The sequence below is a fragment of the Macaca thibetana genome, chromosome 10 (assembly GCF_024542745.1).
Source record: "Macaca thibetana thibetana isolate TM-01 chromosome 10, ASM2454274v1, whole genome shotgun sequence".
Classification (NCBI taxonomy): Eukaryota; Metazoa; Chordata; class Mammalia; order Primates; family Cercopithecidae; genus Macaca; species Macaca thibetana.
The window spans coordinates 70,127,842-70,149,155 of record NC_065587.1 but is presented as its reverse complement, the minus strand read 5'-3'; the positions used below and the strand labels follow the sequence as shown (position 1 = coordinate 70,149,155).

Sequence of the window (21,314 nt, the reverse complement as noted above, 5' to 3'; positions counted from 1 at the left end):
GCCCTTTCTTGATTCAGAGGGGCAACAAGGATGAGCACAGTGTTTGACAAACATGAGTTTGATTCTCACTACCTTGTGATCCTGGAAAGTTTCTAAAATCTCTGAGCCTTGATTTTCTCAGCAACATAGAAATCATAATACCCATCTCATAGGACTATGCTGAGTGCTAACAAGGTAATACAAGGTAGTTAAATGGTTGGAGCTGCCTCCTTTTTCCTAGACAAGGCCTAGCCCAGCAGTGTGAGATGCATGTGTTCTCACCTGGGCTCCTGTCTCAGGTATTTGTGCTGGCAAGGCATAGTGCAATGGGAACAGTTGTCTAAGATGGACCCTGGGAGCCTCAGATGGGAAAGTGAAAGTCCTGGAGGATGGACCCCCTTGTGCCCTCTGATGATACTTGTTGCCCACCCTTCCTTTTGTGACTCTCCTCCTAGGCCACAAGGTGCTGCTGGTGATGGAGTCTTCACCCTCCATTCTACAGGAAGTAGATGGCCTAACTTTAAATTGAGGGGAGGTCCAGGGAGGCAGGACAAGGTTGTGGCCACAGCCTGGTCTGGGATCAGGCTAACATTAGGGAAGAAGTCATTCCAAGAAGAGCCCACAAGGACACATGGTGCCCAGGTTCATCTGGCGGCAAGAGAGGAGCACATCACTCTTACTTCCCCAGGATTTCCTGGAATACATTAAGAAGCTCCATCTCAGATGTGGTGATGGGGGAAGAGGGACTTGATCAAGCATTTGCAAAAGATGTCTTCAGGAAAGGAGAGGGAATTAGGACCCAAGGAGGAGGCAATGTCTCACCTCACAAGGCTAGATATCAACTCTTTGTCCTCCAGCAACATCTATCCAAGGGAGCATCCAAAATTAAGGGTAGAACCCAGTCCTGACCAAGTGGAGATCAAGGATGAGGTAGCTGTGAGGCTACTACTATGGTTTAGTTAATCAGTGTCAGGCTCCCAGGGTTTCCAGGGATGGGGGAGCCCCAAAAAGGGGAAAAAAGAAAGGGCAACTGTGAGATCCCTGAACAGATAGGGATCCTGTGGCAGTAATGCCTCTGGGGAGAGCTAGATCAGAGTCCAAACACCTGGGGTCACTGTGAACACTTACCATGAATCCACTGGCTATTTCCTCCTGGGTACAAAACACCTGTTGAGCATTCCCAGTGGGAAAGAGAGTTGAGCCAATCTCTGTTCTCACTGAGGTGTGTGCTCTAGCAAGTAAGGAAGACTTCCAACATAAACATCTGATTACAATTCTTACAAGGTACTAAGGGCACTCTCAGTTTATCTACAAAAAGGAGGAGAAGGGAGTGGTCATCTGAAGTTCAGGGAAGAAAGAGCAGCATCTTGGGAGTGAAAGGGCTAGCAGCTGAGGCTGGCAAAGCATTTGGAGCCAGATCAGTCAGGAACAAGAGAAAATCTTTCATTTTCCCTAAGAACAGTGGGAAGCCACTACCAGAGAGAAGCATGGTCAGATTTCTCTAAATTTCTAAAAGTATCACTCTGACTACAGCATAAGGAAAAGACTGAAATAGAGAAAGAGTAAGGGAGGCAAAATGGTAGCCTGTCCAAGCCAGAGATGACAGTGGAGAGAAAGATGCAGGAGGATTTAAAATCACTATGCACTGAAGGTTTTTGTCCCCTCCAAATTCATATGTTAAATCCTAATGCCCAATATGACAGTGTTAGGAGGAAGGCTGTTGTTGGGAGGTGATTCAGTCATCAGGGTAGAGTCATGAATGGGATTAGTGTCCTTATAAAAGAGGCCCCAGAGAGCTCTCTTGCCCCTTCCACCGTGTGAGAACACAGTGAGAAGCTGTCTATGAACCTGGAAGTGGGCCCTCACCAAACACCAAATCTGCCGGCTTCTGGGTCTTAGACCTGCCAGGCTTCAGATACGTGAGAAATAAATTCATGTTGCTTAGAAGCCACCCAGTCTATGGTATTCTCTTATAGTGGTCCGAACAGACTAAAGATATATTTAGATTAAAGGATATGGGGAATGGGAGGAGTTATCAAAATCAAAAATGACACCAAGGTTTTCTGGTTTAACAATCAAATCCCATCTCAATGTATGACATACACTGAGATGAGGACACAGAAAAAAGAGCTGATGGTATGTGAGTGATGACTATGCTCTGTAGTTGCTTAGCAGACAGCAGGGCATAGGCATGTGAATGGCTTACCCACTTCCATGCAAATACCACCTAAGTCCAAGATTCTGACCCACTGTTCCTTCTGGCCCCAAAACCTGCCTTTTAATCCCCGTATTCAGTGGTTCCTGCCAACAAGGAACAGCAAGTCCAGTGAAGGAGGCAGAAGCTAATGAGTGGTGGTAAGGAAAATGTTGCCAAGGGTGCTGTCTAGTTACTATTGCTGCATGGCAAAACACCCCAAAACACAAGGTCAAAAAAACAGGCATTTTATTATGATCAATGACACTATGGGTAAGGAATTCAGACAGGATACGAGAATGACTTGTCTCTGCTATATGTTGCCTGGGGTCTCAGTTAGGAAACTCACCTGGGGATGATTCAACTGCTGGGTCATCTGGAAGCTTCTTCTTTTACATGTCTGATGATTGATAATGGATATTGGCTGCATCTTAGCTGGGATGTCAGCTAGAACTCTTACATGTGTCCCTGCAATGTGATCTCTTCATGCGTGCTAGTTTGTGCTTCCTCATAGCATGGTGGCAAGGTTCCAAAAATGAGCATCCCAAGAGAGCCAGGTAGAAGTACAGGGAATTATTATGGTCTAGCCTCAGAAGTCACATCACATAGCTTCTGTTACAGTCACAGGCCTGCCCAGACTCAGCGGGAGGTAACATATGCCTACATCTCCATGGGAGGAGTGTCAAAGAGCATGAGGGAAGAGGGACCTTGTTGAAATCAGCTCTGGAGAATAGAATCTGTCATCAGGAAGACAGAGATTAGAGTTAGAACAATGAGTGCTAAATGGAACACTCTGACCAGTTCCTTGTCAAGAAATCCCTCTCAGAAAAAAATGTTTAACAAGCTAGAATAAGGTGTCGAGGGGAGAGGGACACTCATCATGCTACAGAGTAATCAAATCCCATCGCTGGTTGGCCCCTTTCATTCCACTCCTTCACATCACCAACATCCGGTCAGCCACTGGCAAGGAGGCAGGGGTCGGGAGCAGTGGGGAAACTAAGTCACAGGAGGCAGTGTCTGGCACTGGGCCCACAGAAGTGATGAGCTCATCGCTAGAGGCTCTGGATGTGATTTCATGTGCAGGTGGCTGCTGCTCAGAAGGAGGAGAGGAGATGCATTCTTGGTGTGAGCATTTCTACAGCTCCTCCACTCCCTTCTCCCAAGAGATGGCCCCAGACTAGGGACAGACAAAAGAGATACCCCTCCTCCTCCCAGCTGTGTTTCTGCATGTCACTGTTCCTACAGTATGAGCACCGTAAGGCCCTGCACCTCCCGCTTAACACACACAGGTTTCTTCCCCTTTCCTCTAAAACAGAAGCTATTCTCCTCCTCCCAAGATCTAACTCCTTGCTCACTCAAAGCCACTTCCCCTGTAAGTGTACTTTGAAGAGCCAAAGCCTCCCATCAGACGTGGCTTCAGGCTCATTTTCACAACTGACACCTCTGGAGTGGGGAAAAACAGGGACCCACACCTGTGAAGCCCCATTCCCAGGAGCCCTCCTCCTGACTAGCTGCACAGCTCATCTGAGCCCAGGTTTTGGACCATCACAGGAGGCTGGACACACCTTTCTCTATGACAGATCGTGTTCCTGGGCTCCTGGATGAGGAAGGGTCACCAGCACACCTGACACAAAGTGAGGGGCCCAAAGGGCAGAGTCTCGGTACTAAGGGTGTCTGCCAGGCCCCCTCCAAGCACCTTGGGACCCTTATATCAGTAACTTCTTAGCTTTTGTCTGATTCCTATCTCATAATCTAGAAACTGGAACTGTCATAATCCCACAGCCCTTTCCTCCCATCATAGTAACTTCCTCTTACATCATGGAAGATATAGTTCTGCTTCTCTCAGCAGAGCAGAATCCAGGACCTCCCCAAAACAGACCTACAGGCAGAGCAGGCTCCAGGGTCCACCACGATGCCCGTCCCTGCCTCTCGGCCCTGCCTGAGAGAAACAACAGAAACGATTTCATCCATCCCTGCTGCTGCCTCTGGCTGCTGGGACTCACAGGGGAATGCCCCCACCCTCAGGTACCATGGTGCAGGGATGCTCTCCTGAGTTTGGCGGCCGTACCATTTGGCCACCTGCAGTGGGGCAGATCAATCTCTGTTATTCTAGGGCCTCTTTCTTTGCTGCCCCCTCCTCTTTAAGACACTTCCCTAAACAGTTTGTTTTATAACATGTGTCTCCAAAACAAATCCTTCCAGAATTCTTATCGCTTGGAGGGGTTGCTTTCTCTCCTATCCAGGCATTTCCCCATGACAGGGGTGCCCAGTCCCTCTCACTTCCTATACCCCTGACACCCTGTGAAGGTTCCACGACCCCATAGGCCTGACCTGCAGAACCTGATGCCATCCTGAGGGAAGAAGTAGAGGAGCAGCGTTTGACTCCTCCGTCCCCAGGAGGGAGGCAGGGATGCTGTCATTAAGATGAACACACATAGATGGATAGGTGATTAATAGATTAGATAGATAGATAGATAGATAGATAGATAGATAGATAGATAACAAGTACTACACATACAATGTGGAACTATTAGAAAAAAATGCTAAATTGTCCTTTTTAGACTAGTAAGTCTCCCAGAATCTCAGTAACCTAGGATTATGTTCTTGATGTGGGCGTTTCTCCTGCCTGTCTACTCCCTTCTCTCCAAAGCTGATCTGGACAGTCAGGAGGGGCGCCCATCCTTCTCCCAGTGGTGTTAACATCTCAGTTGAGACTCCACCTAATAAAGTGGTGAAAAGCACAGGCATCTAAAAAAAAAAAAAGCCAACAGGCCGGGGTTCAAATCCAAGTTTCATCATTTGTAGGCTGTTTGACTATGGATAAGTTACTCAACTTCTCTGTGACTCTTTTCTTGTCTGTGAAATCAGGATAAATAATAATGCCTTTCCAATAAAGTTGTGGTGAGAATCAAACTAGTTAATTAATATAGTTAAGTGTTTGGAGTAACACACAGTGTAGTTCTGGAGTGTAGCACACAGAACCACCTACGTGAACTCTGGCTGTTACAGCCTTTTAGGGCTTAGGAAGTGTGAATATGAGCACATGAAAATCGTCCTGCTGCATCAGGCCATTGCACCACTCATTCTGTGTCTTTGGCAAGTCTATGTCTTCACTTAGAACTCACAAAAGTCATGGGAAATGAGAATAGTCCATCAGGCTTGGTAGAAAAAGGAACTAAAAGCCAAAGAAGGGTGTGGGCTTCCTAGAATCACCAGGTTGTCAGGGCTGGAACCTAGCCTACTGGACTTGTGGTTAAAAATGGAAAGTGCATTTCACAGAAGTCCTTCTATGAGCACAGTCCTGAGGGTTTCTCAAAGATTTTCAGGTTTCAGTCTCACAACAAAATTGCATGAGAAGTTTTACTTTCCATGTTGTATACATTACATAGATAAGAAATCAGAGCCTCAGGGAGGTTATTTTCATCAATGTCAGTCCATTTTCTGTTGCTTAGAATAGAATACATGAAACTGGATAATGCATAAAGAAAAAGAACTTATTTCTTATAGTTATAAAGGCTGAAATGTTCAAGGTCAAGGGGCCACATTTGGTGAGAGCCCTCTTTCTGGTGGGGACTCTCTAAAGAGTCCTGAGGCAGCACAGGGTATCTCATGGTGAGGGCACTGAGCATGCTAGCATACTGTACTTGGGTCTCTCTCTCTCTTCTTGTGAAACCAACAGTTCCCCTCCCATGATAACCCATGAATCCATTAATTTATGAAATAATGCAGAGTTCTTATGACCCAATCACCTCTTGAAGACCCTACCTCTCAATATTGCACATTGAGGATTGAATTTCTACAAGAATTTTGGAGGGGACAAATATTTAAACTATAGCAATCAAGCAATAGAGGAGGTATTAAAACCTGGGTCAATGGGATTCCACTAGCTCTTACTTTGACCTCTTCACTGTGCGTTCTTTTTTTTTTTTTTTTTTTTTTTTTTTTTGAGACGGAGTCTCGCTTCACCCATGGAGTGCAGTGGCCGGATACACCGAACTTTTAACAAAAATAGGATTTTTTTGTATTTTTTTTTTTTTTTTTTACAAAATGTTATGGTGATTTATTCGTTCTTTTACTCAGTGATGGGGTTACAGGGGCCACCGCGCCCGGCCGATCCTTTTCCAGTTATATTGGGGGATAAAAATATATATGTGTCTGCAGCATCATCAATACATCCCCAATATATACATCAACATTATCAGTTCAGTCATTACATAGTTTTCCATTTTGTGGTTGTACCATCATTTTTCTAACTCACTCCTATTCTTGGACATGGGCCTTACATCAAACTTTTCTAGATTGTAAATACTATGATTGCCATTCCTTTACAAAGCATATTCACCCCTGTCTGATTGTTTCTTTTGAATAAGGCCCTAGAAGAGGAATTACTAAGTCAAAGAGTGTGAGTTTTATTGGGAAATTGCATTTCAAAAGTGTTTTTTGGTTTCAAAAACCATTTCCCAATAAAACGTGAGTGTCTCAATATCAGTAATACGTTATCTCACCACACAGCACAGAAGCAGCAGCAATGGACAGGGGGTATTTTGAACATCTGTGACCAAAACAGATTTGGTGAAAGTATCTCCCCACTTTACTTGTTTAAATATGGGTTTGTCACAGGTACATAGACCATAAGATCATGACTATAATGCTGTATTGCCATCTGGAGAGATTGTGTCAATTTTTATTCCCATCAGCAGTGTGTGGGAGTGCCTGCCTCACCACACCCTTAGCAACACAGAAAATTGGCAATCTTTTTCATGTTTGCTAAGCTAATATTCTAAAAATTGTGGCTGCTCTTAGCTTGCAGGAGGGAGAAATGTTTTATTTTATTTTATTTTATTTTTATTGTATTTCAGGCTTGCTGTCAAAATAATCCAAACAGGGAAGAAACGTACAAGTAAACAAGAAAAGCCCCATACTCATCTGGCTCCCTGGAGACAGCTACTTTTTAGGAGTTTCATTTGCCTTCTTCAAGAGAGCTTTCTTCCACTGACATAAAATGCCAGCTTGATCGTACAGTATATCTGTCTATTTACTTGGGTCCAGTTCTAGGTTCTCTCTTCTGTTTCATCGACCTCTCTGCCTGCCTTGGTACCAACCTGCCTCTAGTATTTATTGCAGCCTGAAAATGTGCTCTAACTTTCATGTGCTGAAACTTGTGTACATCTTTTGAAAAACTTTTCCAGCTAGTCTGTCATGGAGGTTAGCAATTTGTTTGTGGTTTAACTATGCACTTCACGGGATTACCGGGGTTGTTGAACATCTTTTCTAGATGTATGTCTTCTCTTGTGACTTCCTGACTGTGTCCTTAGCAAGGGCTGTCTGTCTGTCTTGTCTCTATGTTTCTCTTGATACCCAGTTAAGAAACGTGACCATCCTAAAAGCTAATACATGATATGGAAACAAAGAATTAATGGGGCTTCAAATGCAATCTGAATCCAGGCACCTGGACCGCAGCCTCAGCCCCAGCTGGAGCTTGGAGCTGACCTGTGTTCTTCTAGGAGTGGCAGGCGAGGAGGAGCTGCAGGGGATTCAGCCTGAGAAGTCCGTGTCAGTCACGGCTGGAGACTGTGTCACAGCTGGAGACTGGTCATTGCACTGTGACCTCCCTATTGCCTGTAGGGCCCATCCAGCGGTTCAGAGGAACTGGACCAGGCCAGGAATTAATCTACAGCCAAAAGGAAGGCAACTTCCCCTGGATAAGAACTGTTTCAGACATCACAAAGAGAAACAAGATGAACTATTCCATCCATATCTGTAGCATCATGTCAGCAGAGCCGGCACCTACTACCGTGTGAAATTCCAGAAAGGGAGCTTAACGTGGAGATTAAGTCTGGACCAGGCACCCAGATGTTTGTGCGTGGTGAGTACAGATCCCAAGAAATCCAGCGCATTGTCCTAAAACAAATTACAATCCCTGGGAGCCCAGCCCAAGGCTCCCCCTTTGTTTGCCCCTGTGCCAAGATTATGAATAGAAGATGGGGATAGTGAGAGGTCACAGTGAAGAAGCAGGGTGAAATGTAACCCCAGGGCCATCTATCAGTAGACTCCTAACTCTTTAGAATCTTACAGCTTCCAAAGGCCCACAAAGCACAGTGGGTAAAGTAGACTACAGGGCCAGATGGTGTGGGATCAACTTCTTGCTCTGCCATTTATATGCTATGTGACCTTAATTCTATTTTTCTTTTTTCACAAGGTCTCTCTGTGCTGCCCAGGCTGGAGTGCAGTGGCGTGATCCTAGCTCACTGCAACCTCTGCCTCGCAGGTTCAAGCAATTCTTGTGCCTCAACCTCTTGAGTATCTGAGATTATAGGCCATCATGCCCGGCTAATTTTTTTGGATTTTTCTTAGTAGAGACGAGGTTCCACCATGTCGGCCAGCCTGATCTGGAACTCAGGACCTCAAGTGATCCTCCCACCTCAGCCTCCCAAAGTGCTGGGATTACAGGCCTATGAGCCACCATGCCCAGCCTATGTGACCTTAATTCTCAATTAAGATTCTTAATGTTAAATTCTCTGTGCCTCAATGTCCTTGTGTTTAAGGTAGGGATAACAATAGTATCCACTTCATAGATTTGTTATAAGAATTATAAATATGAATGGGCTTATAAATGGAAAGCACTTAGAAGAGTGTCTGCTGTATAATAATAATTATATTATTATATATCATCAGTACTCAGGATACTACAACCAATTAAACTTAAAAATATAATCTTAAAAGCATGGAACCATAGATTGCCATAAGATATGAATGATAAATTTATTGAGGCAGAAAGTTATAACAATCACATGTAGATTATTGATACAGAATATGTAATTCCTACATTTCTTAAATTTTGTTCTGTATTTCTATAAGTTCTGTATATTCTTGGGTTTGATCCTGGCTGATTCAGTCATGGCCAAAGACAAACCCTGCAAGACTCTAAACAGCACTCATTAAAGGAAAGCCTGGGAAGCCCAACAGTTAGTTCAGACATACTTGTATTGGTGAATTAATGATTATGATTCTTTAAAAAAATAAGTGTGATAATTTACTGTAACAGAACCATAGAAACAGAAACATACATCACGATAATTTAGGGGACTTTCAAATTTTAGCACCTTACAGCCATGGAGAAACAAAGAGAATGGTAGGTAGTCTTTGGGGACAAAGAGAATGTCATACAATTTTAAAGAATTGAAACTAAAATGCAAATTATGGACAAAGCACTGTGAGTGACATCAGCATGAGATGCCTAAGGACAATATTAGACCCTAGAACACAAGGAATAGTGCCTTCAAAATTCTTAGGGAAAATTATTTGCAAGCTAAAATCATTTACCCAGCCAATCTATGGAGTTTGCAAGATCATCAAGAATTGCTTTTTATATCCCCTTGTGCTTTACCAAAATAGGAGTCAAACGAACAAACAAACAAAAAAGGTAAGAATGAGAACTAGGAATAGGGGATTGGAAACCCTAAGATAACAGCTGTGCAGGAGGCATAGAAATGGCCACTGGGCCATTCCAGAACAGGAGGACTTGCGACATTACTAGGGACATCTCCAAAAGATAGAATCAGTAGAATACTTAAATAGTCTTCAAACTCATGCCCATCATTTCTAACAGTATTTAACATTACGTTGAAGTATTTGTCAATGATTTTAAAAGGAGAGAGCAACAAAAAGCATATTAATTGCAAAGGAAGTGGGAAAACTATCTCTCTTTGTAGATGATATGATATCTGGAAAACTTAATAGAATCAACATTAAACTACTATAAAAAACAAGATAATTTAAGTAACATAGCAAGTTATAAAATCAACAAACAGAAATCAATAACCTTCATATATACAAAGAAAAACCAGTTAGAATATACAGTGAAAAAAGACAAACACATATACAATAGCAAAATAAAATTAAATTAAATATTTGGGGCAACTTCTACCAAAATAGTGATAGGGACTGGATTTACTCTCTTGCTAAAACTCTGGGCAAATTATTTAAAACAATGGTAGACAAGACATTGGATACCAGGCAACAAAGGACAGTGATCCCTGTGAAATGGGAAACAAATGAAGTGAGCCCTAAGGCTGCCCCAAGAGTTCTCTCTGAGAAGGCTTTAAGACCACCATACAGAAAGAGATAACTCAGGTGGAGCCTGAAGTTCTCCCTGAGTTGATAAGAAGGACCTGGATGTCCACAGAGGCCAAGTGGCTACAGTTTTTAGGGTAAGGCACCAAAGAGCAGAGAGAGAACTCCAAATATCTGTAAAAGGTCCCCCTTGAATATTCAGTGAAGTGTTGAAAAGTGTATTATGTACATGAGAAAAGTACGTGAGGCCAGAAGAGAAAAATTTCCAGAGCTTACACAAGGCTAAGAATAGTGCCTGATCTTTACAACCTGAGTGAAAAAAAACTCATAATTCATGAGACATCTGGTAGAACACACAGAAGAGTTCTGCCTCAGTAAAGGAAAAAGAATTAGCCCTAGACCAAATGATGCTGGAGGCCTGCCTTGCAAAGCTTAAGTGCAAAACATGAAAAGTTCAAACTGCTTCCAGGTAATTTAACCATGTTCCAAAACAAGCTCAAGCATATTTATAGAAAGGCAAAATACCCAGTACCCAATGAAGTAAAAGTCACAATATCTGGCATCCAATAAAAAATTACCAGGCATGAAAATGACAGGAAAATGTGATTCATAATAAGAAAAAGTAATCATTTGAAACTAACCAGAAAAGACAGATGATAGAATTAGTACACAAAGAAATTAAAGTTATTATAAGTATACTCTGTACATTCAGGAAGCTAGAAGAAAAACTGAATATGTGAAGTAGATGCATGGAAAACATTTAAAAGATCCATATTGAACTTTTAGAGATGAAAGCTGCAATGTCTAAGACGAAAAATAGACTGAGTAGGATTAATAGCAGATAAGACATTGAAGAAAATAGATTAATGAACTTAAAGCCACAACAACAGAAACTATTAAAAATGACACATAGAGAGATAGAAATGGAATATATAAAGCCACACTCAAATATAAGACAAAAAAATTAAAAACTGTATAAAAGATAAACAGAGCATCAATCAGCAGCTATGGGGAAATTTCAAGTGGCCTAATAGATATGTATTGGAGACACCAGTGGAAGAGGGGACAGAAAGAATATTTGAAGAAATAATGGTCACATATATTCCAAATATGATGAAAACTGCAGACCCACAGATCCAAAAACTCGATGAACCCCAAGCACAAACCAAGATGCACAAACCAATAAAAAAAATATCTTAAAAGCAGCCCCCTAAAAAGAAATATTAAGTACAAAAGAACAAAAAATAAATAAGACAGGAGATTTTTCATCAAAAATAATGCAAGCTTAAGATACATCTTTAAAGCTTTTTTTTTTTTTTTTTTTTTTTTTTTTGAGACAGAGTTTCACCCTCGTCACCAAGACTGGAGTGCAGTGGCATGACCTCGGCTCACTGCAACCTCCGCCTCCCAGATTCAAGTAATTCTCCTGCCTCACCCTCCCGAGTAGCTGGGATTATAGGTGGCTGCCACCATGCCTGGCTAATTTTCGTATTTTTAGTAGAGACGGAGTTTCACCATTTTGGCCAAGCTGGTCTCGGACTCCTGACCTCAGGTGATCTACCCCCACTCGGCCTCCCAAAATGCTGGGATTATAGGCATGCCCCACCGTGCCTGGCTATTTAAAGCATTTTTTAAACGAAAACGATAATTAAAAAGTCATTCTAGAATTTTTACCTAGCAAAAATATCTTTTAAAATAAATTAATTAATTAAGCATTTAATTTATTTATCTATTTTTTGAGCCAGTCTTGCTCTGTCGCCCAGGCTGGGGTTAAGTACTCACTTTGGCAGCACAGATACTAAGAGTGAAACGATACAGAGATTAGCATGGCCTGTGTACATGGATGGAATGCAAATTTGTGATGCATTCCATATATTTTCTCAGTTTTGTTAGATGGAAAGCATTCTAGAGATGTATAGTGGTGATGGTTGCACAACAATGTGAGTGTACTCAATGTCACTGAACTGTACACTAAAAAATGGTTAAGATGGCAGATCTTATGTGTACTTTACCACAATTTTTAAAGTGAAGAATAAAGACTTTATCAGTCATACAAAAGCTGAAAGAATTCATTATCAACAGATCCGCACTACAAGAAATGTTAAAAAGAAGTCCTTCCAACAGTAGTAAAATGATACCAGATAACCTGGATATATACAAAGAAATTAAAAGCAAGAGAAATAGTAACAATGTGGGAAAATATTTTTAAAGTACATTTAAATGTACTTAAAACATAGTCAACTGTTCAAAGCAAATATAATAATATATTTGACAGATTATAACATACATGGAAAGTAAAATGTGTAAGAAAAATCGCACAAAGACCAGGAAGAGAGACATAGAAATATATTACTGTAAGAATTTTATGCTATATGTGAAGTGATATCTTATCACTCATGATAAATAATGATGAGTTAATAATGTATGCCAGAAATCTCAAAACAACCAGTAAAATAACACAACAAAGAGTAACAGCTAATAAACTGACAAAAGAGATAAATCAGAATCATAAAAATCAATCTGAAAGAAGACAGAAAACGAGGTACACTGGAACAAAGAAGAGATGAGGCTAGTAAGTAGCAAGATCATAGATTTAGACCTAGTCATATAAATAATCATATTAAATGTAAATGGTTTAAACACCCTAATTAAAATAAAGTGATTTTCACATTAGATTTTTTAAAGTAGGACCCACTATTTACTGCCTGCAGAGGATCAATTCTCTTCAAAAATAAAGGCACAAATAGATTAAAAATAAAAGGACAGAAAAATATATGCAACATTAACAATAATTTTTAAAATATGGAATGCCTACGTTAATGTCAAAGTATATTTAGAATAAAGAAATTATGAGAATATAGAATATCATTTATAATAAACTGATCAAAAATTAATAAAATATACCAATTCTAAATGTTGATGCATATAATAATAGAGTTTCAAAATACATAAAACAAAATTCATAGAATTGCAAGAATATATAGAAAAATCTACAATTATAGTCAGATTTCAACACCTCTCTTTCGATAATCAGTAAAACAAGGAGGCAGAAAAACAGTAAAGATGTAGAAGACTTGAACAGCACTATAAGCCAACTTGAGCAAACTGATATTTATAGAATGCTCCATCCCAAAACAAGAGAATACACATTCTTTTTAACTACAAAAGAAACATTTACCAACATAGATTGTATTCTCAGCCATAGATAAGTCTCAGTAAGTTTTAAATAAATCAAGTCATGTGAAGTGTGTTTTCTGACCACAATGGAATTAAATTTATTTATTTATTTCATTTTAATTTTTATTTAATTTAACCCTCAGTAGTCATAGAAATTAAATTTAAAAAGCAAACATCTCTAGAAAATCTCCAAACATTTAAAAACTAAATATACTTCTGAGCAACACATTACCGAAAAAGAAATCAGAAGAAAAATTAGAAAGTATTTTATGTATGTATGTATCTATTTATTTATTTGAGACAGGGTCTCACTCTGTCTCACAGGCTGGAGTGCAGTGGCATAATCACGGCTCACTGTAGTCTCAACCTCCCAGGTTTCGGTGATCCTCCCACCTAAGCCTCCTGAGTAGCTGGGACTACAGGTGCACTCCACCCCACCCAGCTAATTTTTGTATTTTTTTGTAAAGACTGGGTTTTGCTGTGTTGCCCAGGTTGATCTCAAACTCCTGAGCTCAAGTGATCTGCCTGCCTCAGCCTCCCAAAATGCTGGGATTACAGGCATGAACCACCACTCCTGGCCTAGAAAATATTTTTAACTGAATAAAAATGAAAACATAGCATACCAAATTTGTAGGATGCAGCCAAAAGAGTACTTAGCAGGAAATTCATAGCACTAAATCCCTATATTAGGACAGAAGAAAGGTTTTTTTCAGAGACTTCAAAAAGTAGGAAAAAAATGAAGAAAGGAAATAATAAGGAACAGAGCAGAAATCAGAAATATAAAATGAAAAACTATAGAAAAAATCAATAGGAACAAAAGCTGGTTCCTTGAGAAAATTCATAAAAGTAATAAACACATATCCACACAGTTAATCAGGAAAAAAGAAAGAAGATACAAATTACCAATATCAATAACGAGAGAGGTGACACTACTACAGGCTCCACAGATATTAAAAAGATTATAATGGAACTTTATGAAAAACTTTATACCAATAAACTTGACAACTTAGATGAAATGGACAAATTCTTTGAAAGACATAGACTGCTAAAGCTCACTCCAGAAGAAATAAATAGCCTAATTATCTCTATATCTATTAAATAAATTAAACTTGTAGTTTAAAAAGCCTCCCACAAAGAATAATTCAGACCCAGATGACTTCACTGAGGAATTCCATCAAACAATTGAGGAAGAAGTACTAACAGTTTTACTCAGATTATTTCAGAAAATTAAAGAGGAAGTGAGGCTTCTCATTTTATGAGGCCAGCATTACAGATAAAGAATCATAGAAAAGCAAAACTATAGATCAACATCTGTCATGAACAGAAAATTATTGTAGAGCTATAGTAATCATACAGTGTGTTATTGGCATCAAGATAGACAAGTGGATCAATGGAACCGAATAGAGATTCTAGAAATAGATTCATATATATGGTCAATTGATTGCTTTAAAAAAAAGTATGAAGGCAAGTCAGTGGAGAAAAAAGAGACTTTTCAACTGTGGTGTTGGATCATTTGAAGAGTTAATAGACCAATGGAACAGCACAGAAAAATCCAGAAATGTATCTATCTAGTTCCTCCCACCATACACCAAAATAAATTCCAAGTGGATCAGAGATTTAAATGTAAGAAATGAAGCTATTTAAGTACTAAAAGAAAACATATATATATATATATATATATTCTTTTATAACTTAAAAATGGAGAAAACCTTCCCAACTGTAACTCAAAATGCAGAAAGATTAAAAAATTATAATTTTGATCACATTGTACAAAAAGAAACTTGTGTATAGGTGTGTGTGTGTACTGTTTTGCAATTTACATCATAAACAAAAAATAATCCCTAATATAGAGAAAGCTTCTAAAATTTTAGACGAAAAAGTCATCTTTTTAGAATTAAGGGCAATAAATGGGAAAAGACAAGTTATAGAAAATGAAATACAAACGTTTCAAACATATAAAAATATGCTCAACCATCCTTGTATAGGAAGAAATGCAAATTAAAAACTATACTGAGACACAGTTTCTCACATATCTACTTGACCAAAAATCCAAAAGTTCAACAGCACAACAGTTGGGTAAGCTAAGGCAAAACAAGTACTCCATATTTTGCTGTTAGGAATGCAAAATCATATAACTCATAAAGAGGTGAACTCGGCAATATCTAGCAAAATTACCTCATGACCCAACAATTGAACTTATAGAAATGTATCCCAAAGATCTACCAATACAAGTGCAGGATGACTTATCCTTAGGCTCTTCATCACAACACTATTTGTAAGAGCAAAAGCTGAGTAGGCTTATGGTACAGCCGCACATTGGGTATTATGTGACTTTAAAAGGGCATAAGGAGGAACTCAGCACACCAGTTCAGAGTGACCCACAGCATATCATTAAACAGGAAAAGCAATATATAGAAGAGTGTGTGGAGCACACTACCTTTTATGTTTACAAGAGTGAGAAATACAAGCATATGGATATTGTCTCTTGTTGTTGGGGTTTTTTTTTTTTTTTAGAGAGAGTCTTGCTCAGTTGCCCAGGCTGGAGTGCAGTGGTGCGATCTCGGCTCACTGCAAGCTCTGCCTCCCGGGTTCACGCCATTCTCCTGCCTCAGCCTCCCGAGTAGCTGGGACTACAGGCGCCCGCCACCACGTCTGGCTAATTTTTTTGTATTTTTGGTAGAGACGGGGTTTCACCATGTTAGTCAGGATTGTCTCGATCTCCTGACCTCGTGATCCACCCACCTCGGCTTCCCAAAGTGCTGGGATTACAGGCGTGAGCCACCTCGCCCGGCCTTGTCTCTTGTTTTTTTAGAAAAAGAGGAATAAACTAAAATCATAATTTAAAAATTTACATGTAAAGGAGAAAGGGAACAGAATGGAAGAGACAAGGGGGATGCCAGACTTCTCTGAATGTGCTGTGACTTACGTTTTGACTTTGTAAGCACATGAATTTTTAAATAATTGATAAACAAATTCCAAAATGAAAAAAAATCCTAAAAATCTAAATTACTAAATCTAAAGTAAAACTAATTAATCTAACTATATATTCATGGCTTAACTAAACAAAGACTAATTATTTCAAGGGACTTTAAAACACAGAGATAGGTTCAGTGAGAAGACAACCCTAAGACAAGGATTTGAGTGCAATTAACACCAGTAGGGAATGGTGAAGCCAGTCAATAAAGGGCGTGTTATCAAGCCCACTACCACTGCAAGCGACTGCAGCTGAATGCAGTTGGGAAACTGGGAAATAGTACAGGATGTGGGCAATTCATCAGAGTCAATGACCTGGTTTTTTCAGCAAATAAATGGCAAGAGAACAAAGAGGAAGTGGAACTCCTTTAGATTAATAGAGGTTTAAAAGACATCAACAAAATGTAACATATGGCTTTAATTTGGATCCTCATTCAAAGAAACCAACTGTAAAATTATATTTATGAGACAAGCAGAAAAATTTGACTGTTGACAAATGTTAGATGATATTAAGGAATTACTATTAAATTTTAAGTATAATAATGGCATTTTGGTTGTTTTAAAAAAGGAATTCTTAACTCTTCTACATGCTGAAGTAGTTAAGAATGAAATAATATCATGTCTGGTACTTACCTTAAAGAAATCCAGTGTCTGGCTTATTTCGCTTAGCATAATGCTCACTAGGTTCATCCATGTTGTCATAAATGGCAAGATCTCTTTATTTTTAAGGCTGAATAATATTCCATTGTATACATATGCCACAATTTCTTTATTCATTCATACATTGACAAGCATTTATGTTGTTTCTGTATCTTAGCTATTGTGAGTAATGCTGCAATAAACATGGGGGTACAGATACATTTACAAGGTTTGAATTCATTTTCTTTGGGTATGTACCTGAAAAAAACCTTGCTGGGTTACATGGTAATTTTATTTTTAATTTCTCTCACTTATATGTAAAATATAAAAAACAAAATAACTTGGATATACAGAAACAGAGTAGAACAATGGTTACCAGGGATGGGAAGTTGAAAAACTGGGGAGATAGATGGAAGTCCACGAGTACAAAATGTGTTATGTACAATGAATAAACCCAGAGATCTAATGTACAGCGTGAGGACTATAGTTAATAGTGTTGTACTGTATACTCGAAATTTGCTAAGAGGGAGGATTTTAGATACTTTTACTACACACAAAAATGGCAACTATGTGGGATACTGGATATACTAATTTGCTTGACTGTAGTAATCATTTCACTAAGTATATGTATAGCTACACATCATGTCGTACACTTCAAATATATACAATAAAAAATACTAACCCAGCACTTGATGGGAGAAGGGTAGACAAAACAGGATCAGCCATTTGTTGATAGCTGTTAAAATGCCATGCTGAATACTTTCTCTCTGTTTTTATGTATGTTTACAAATTTATCGTAATAAAAAGATGTTTTAATTCAAGTCTATACAATCCCCTGAAAAATCTTTGTGTACTCCTGAATATACATGTACCCTAAAGGGAAGTCCAGTGCAGTACTTCGTAGTTTCAAACATGAAGGAAATCTGGCAGAAAGCTTGGGGATGAATTTGTCATAAGATGAATTGTTCATAGAAAATGAAGCAAATGAAAATTATGACACCATTAAAAGAACAACATGATGACAGTCAATAATAATTTAATTGTACATTTTAAAATAGCTAAAAGAGTATAATTCTATTATTTGTAACAAAAACAGTAAATGCTAGAGGGGTTGGATACCCCATTATCCATGATTTGATTGTTACACGTTGCATGCCTGTATCCAAACATCTCATGTACTCCGTAAATATATCCACCTACTACATACCCACAAAAACGAAAAATTTAAAAATACATGTTAAAAAACCTCATCAGAAAACAAAAAGCTGTATAAGACAGGAAATATAATTATCATATATTACATGGCCCAATTGTGAACAATGCTCATTTGGTCATAATAGTATAAATGCTGAATACTGATAAAACAAAAAATTATTATGTGTCTTTAATAGGAGGATTTGAGGAGGAGAAATGTGGATGGTGGGTAGAAGGAGCTGTAAGAGAGCTAAAGCGTCATCTTCCATAGCAGTAGGTAGATCCATACTACATAAAACTGAAAAAAAATGAGAAAAGTTGAAAATAACAGTATAAGTATGTTAGTATCAACATAGAAATGCAGAGAGATATGCCCAAAGAATCCGCTAACATAGTTAAAAGTTGTTGGTCTATAATACTTGCAAGGAGAAGAAACCAGGGGTCTGCTGTTTTTCGGGGTATACCTTATGTGACATTTTAAACAATATACTTTGGGAAGAAGATAGGGAGGATAAGAGGGGACAGGAGGAAGGTGAACAAGGGAATAACATGGTCAGATCTCCATTTTAGCAAGATCACCACGGTCTGGTTTCCAAGTGTAGGTTGGAAGAGCTGAGAGGTAAAGTCAGTGAGGTCAGTTGATTGGCCGTTATAACAAGAAGAGTAATGATAAAGTTTATGAAGAGGAGAAAACTGGAGATGAGAGATTGGGGCAAGAAGTCAAGCAGAGTGAACCATGAGGGTGATTATTGTGCTAAAGAGTAACTCTCCCTCTTCATTTCTCTCTCTTCTCTCTCCTTCTTCTCTTCACCCTTGCCCTGATCAAAGCTAAGCCCTCTCTTCCAAAGATTTCTGGCCACTCCAACAGGGAGAGCCCAGGCCAACTAGTGAATCTCACCTGCACCTCAACTGGCTTCTTTGCCAAAAACATATATGTGAAATGACTCAAAAATGGCATGGAGCTTCCAGCCTTTCAGACCCAGGTCTCCTCACCTGCAGATGCTTCCTCCTACACCATCATCAGCACTGCTACAGTGACCCTTGGCTTCTCCTCACTCCACTCCCAGGTCACCTGCCAGTTGGCTCACAGTGAATTGCAGAGCCCCCTCAGAAGGCATGTGAACGTCTCCCAATTTCTCCAAGATTAGCCCCCCACACAAATAGGGCCAACCTTTTGTGACCACTGTAGGCTCCCTGCTTGAATCATGTCACCTGCATCCTCCCATTCATTCCTCACAAAACCCGCAGTGAGGTGATGATGAGGTTCCCTGTTTTATATGACCATCCTCCTTCTACATAATGCCATGATCGGGTTCTTCTCTTTCAGAGCTCCCTTCCCTCTAACGTCTTTGGGAGGTGGAACTTCATTCACTAATTCGACAGGTTTTTGTTGAGCATCTGCTATGTGGTGGCATCATTCTAGGTGCTGGAGATTCCATGGTAAACCGAGCAGACCTGGTTCTGCCTTGCTGAGTTTACAGTCATGTGAACCCAATCAACCAAGACGCAAACAACTATATGGTTATGATTCATCACATTTGCTATGAAGAGAAAGAACAAATTGCTGAAATATATGAAAATGAGAGAAATCGAGTTTACTCAAGAAATGCCTTTTTGAAGAAATGATGTTTGAGCCAAGGCATGGAGAATGAAAAGAAGTCAGCCAAGCAAAGTGCAGAGTGTTCAAGGCACAGGTAACAGAGCATGCAAAGGCCCTGTGCTGCCGTGGGGAGCAAGACATGTCTGAGGAGCAAAGACGAAGCCAGTGTGGCTGAGGCCTAGTGAGAGGGTGAGTGCATGGAAAAGGAAGAGGCTGGCAAGAGAGGGGCAGTGACCTGATCACTTAGGACTTCACAGCAAAGAAGTTTCTCCCACCTGAACTCTCCGTGGGAACTCCCAACACCATTGTTCAAACCACCATGCCACCACTGCCTTGCCGCCAGTCACCACCTTTGAAACACGCTTCTTAAACTCACCTAGCAACAGGAGAAACAGCAAGGCAGGCTACACACACATGCCCTTTCTGGCTCTTACTTCTTAAGGAAAGAGTCCATTGTTTATTTCCCGAGAGCAAGTCCAGGCTGTTGTGTTGAATCCAACTTTGCAGAAATATAGAAAGAAAGGCAAAGGAAATTATCCTCACTGCTTTTCAAGTCCATCTGCCTTTGCCTTCAAAGGGGCTTTCCCCAGGGGCCTGTACTGTCCTTTGCCCCCCACCAACCTCAGCATAGTATAGTCTCAATTACCTCTTGCAGATGGGTGAAGTTCCTTCCAGGGGTCCAGAACTCCATCTTTCCTTCTCTCCAGCTCCAGCCAGAGAAAACCAAAGAGACCCATTAATAGCACCATAGTCTCCACAGCAACCCCATAAGGGAGATAATTTATGGTATCATTGTCAAAAATCTAGTTCCTCATTTCTCAAACGCCTCCATCCCAAAATAGAAGTCTGTCTTGCTTAACCAAAAGATACCACAAGAGAGCTCGAGCCTGGAAAGTGAATTCTAGCCTCCACATCAATCATCCCAGAGAAACTAGAGGCAGTTGTGTGTCCTTGCTTCATTCAGATGAGGAAACTGAGGCCCAGAAAAGTGAAGTGACTTGCCCAAGGTCACAGGGTTCTTCAGTAAGCATGGTGGAATTTGAATCCAGTGTTAAACCTCTTCAGATAACTACCTCTGAGCTGCCTCCTGTAAGAACCACCTATGCAGAGATACCAGAGAAAGGCAATACCCAACCCCACCTTTCCCAAGAGTGGTGGTTCAGTCATGGTCAGCTCAGAGATGAGCGTTGTGCTGCTCCCTCAATCCTCTCAGAGCTTGCTGCTCCTTCTGTCCTACCCGTATAAGTGAAGACATTCCCCATCAACCAAGTCATCTAAGCCAGAAGCCTGTTCTCACCCAACCCATCACCAAGTTCTATCAGATACCACTCCCAAATATTTCCTGAACTCATACATTTCTTTCCACTGCCACTATTTAAACTAATACTTAAGTTCAAGCCAACATCCATCTCTTACCTGAGCAATTGCAAGAGCCTCCGAATTGATCGCTAATATCCACCATTGCCCTCTACAGTCCATCCCCAA

General features: G+C 40.0%; 1 protein-coding gene and 1 non-coding gene across 2 annotated transcripts in view; both read left to right on the top strand.

Moving 5' to 3' along the window:
* The window catches only part of NSFL1C (NSFL1 cofactor), a 401,445-nt gene that overhangs the window by 301,611 nt on the left and 78,520 nt on the right, over positions 1-21,314 (top strand). The gene's annotated exons all lie outside the window — the stretch shown is intronic.
* LOC126929891 (U6 spliceosomal RNA) lies at positions 12,021-12,124 on the top strand. Its single transcript, XR_007717328.1, has one exon. It is a non-coding gene; the product is annotated as a U6 spliceosomal RNA (small nuclear RNA).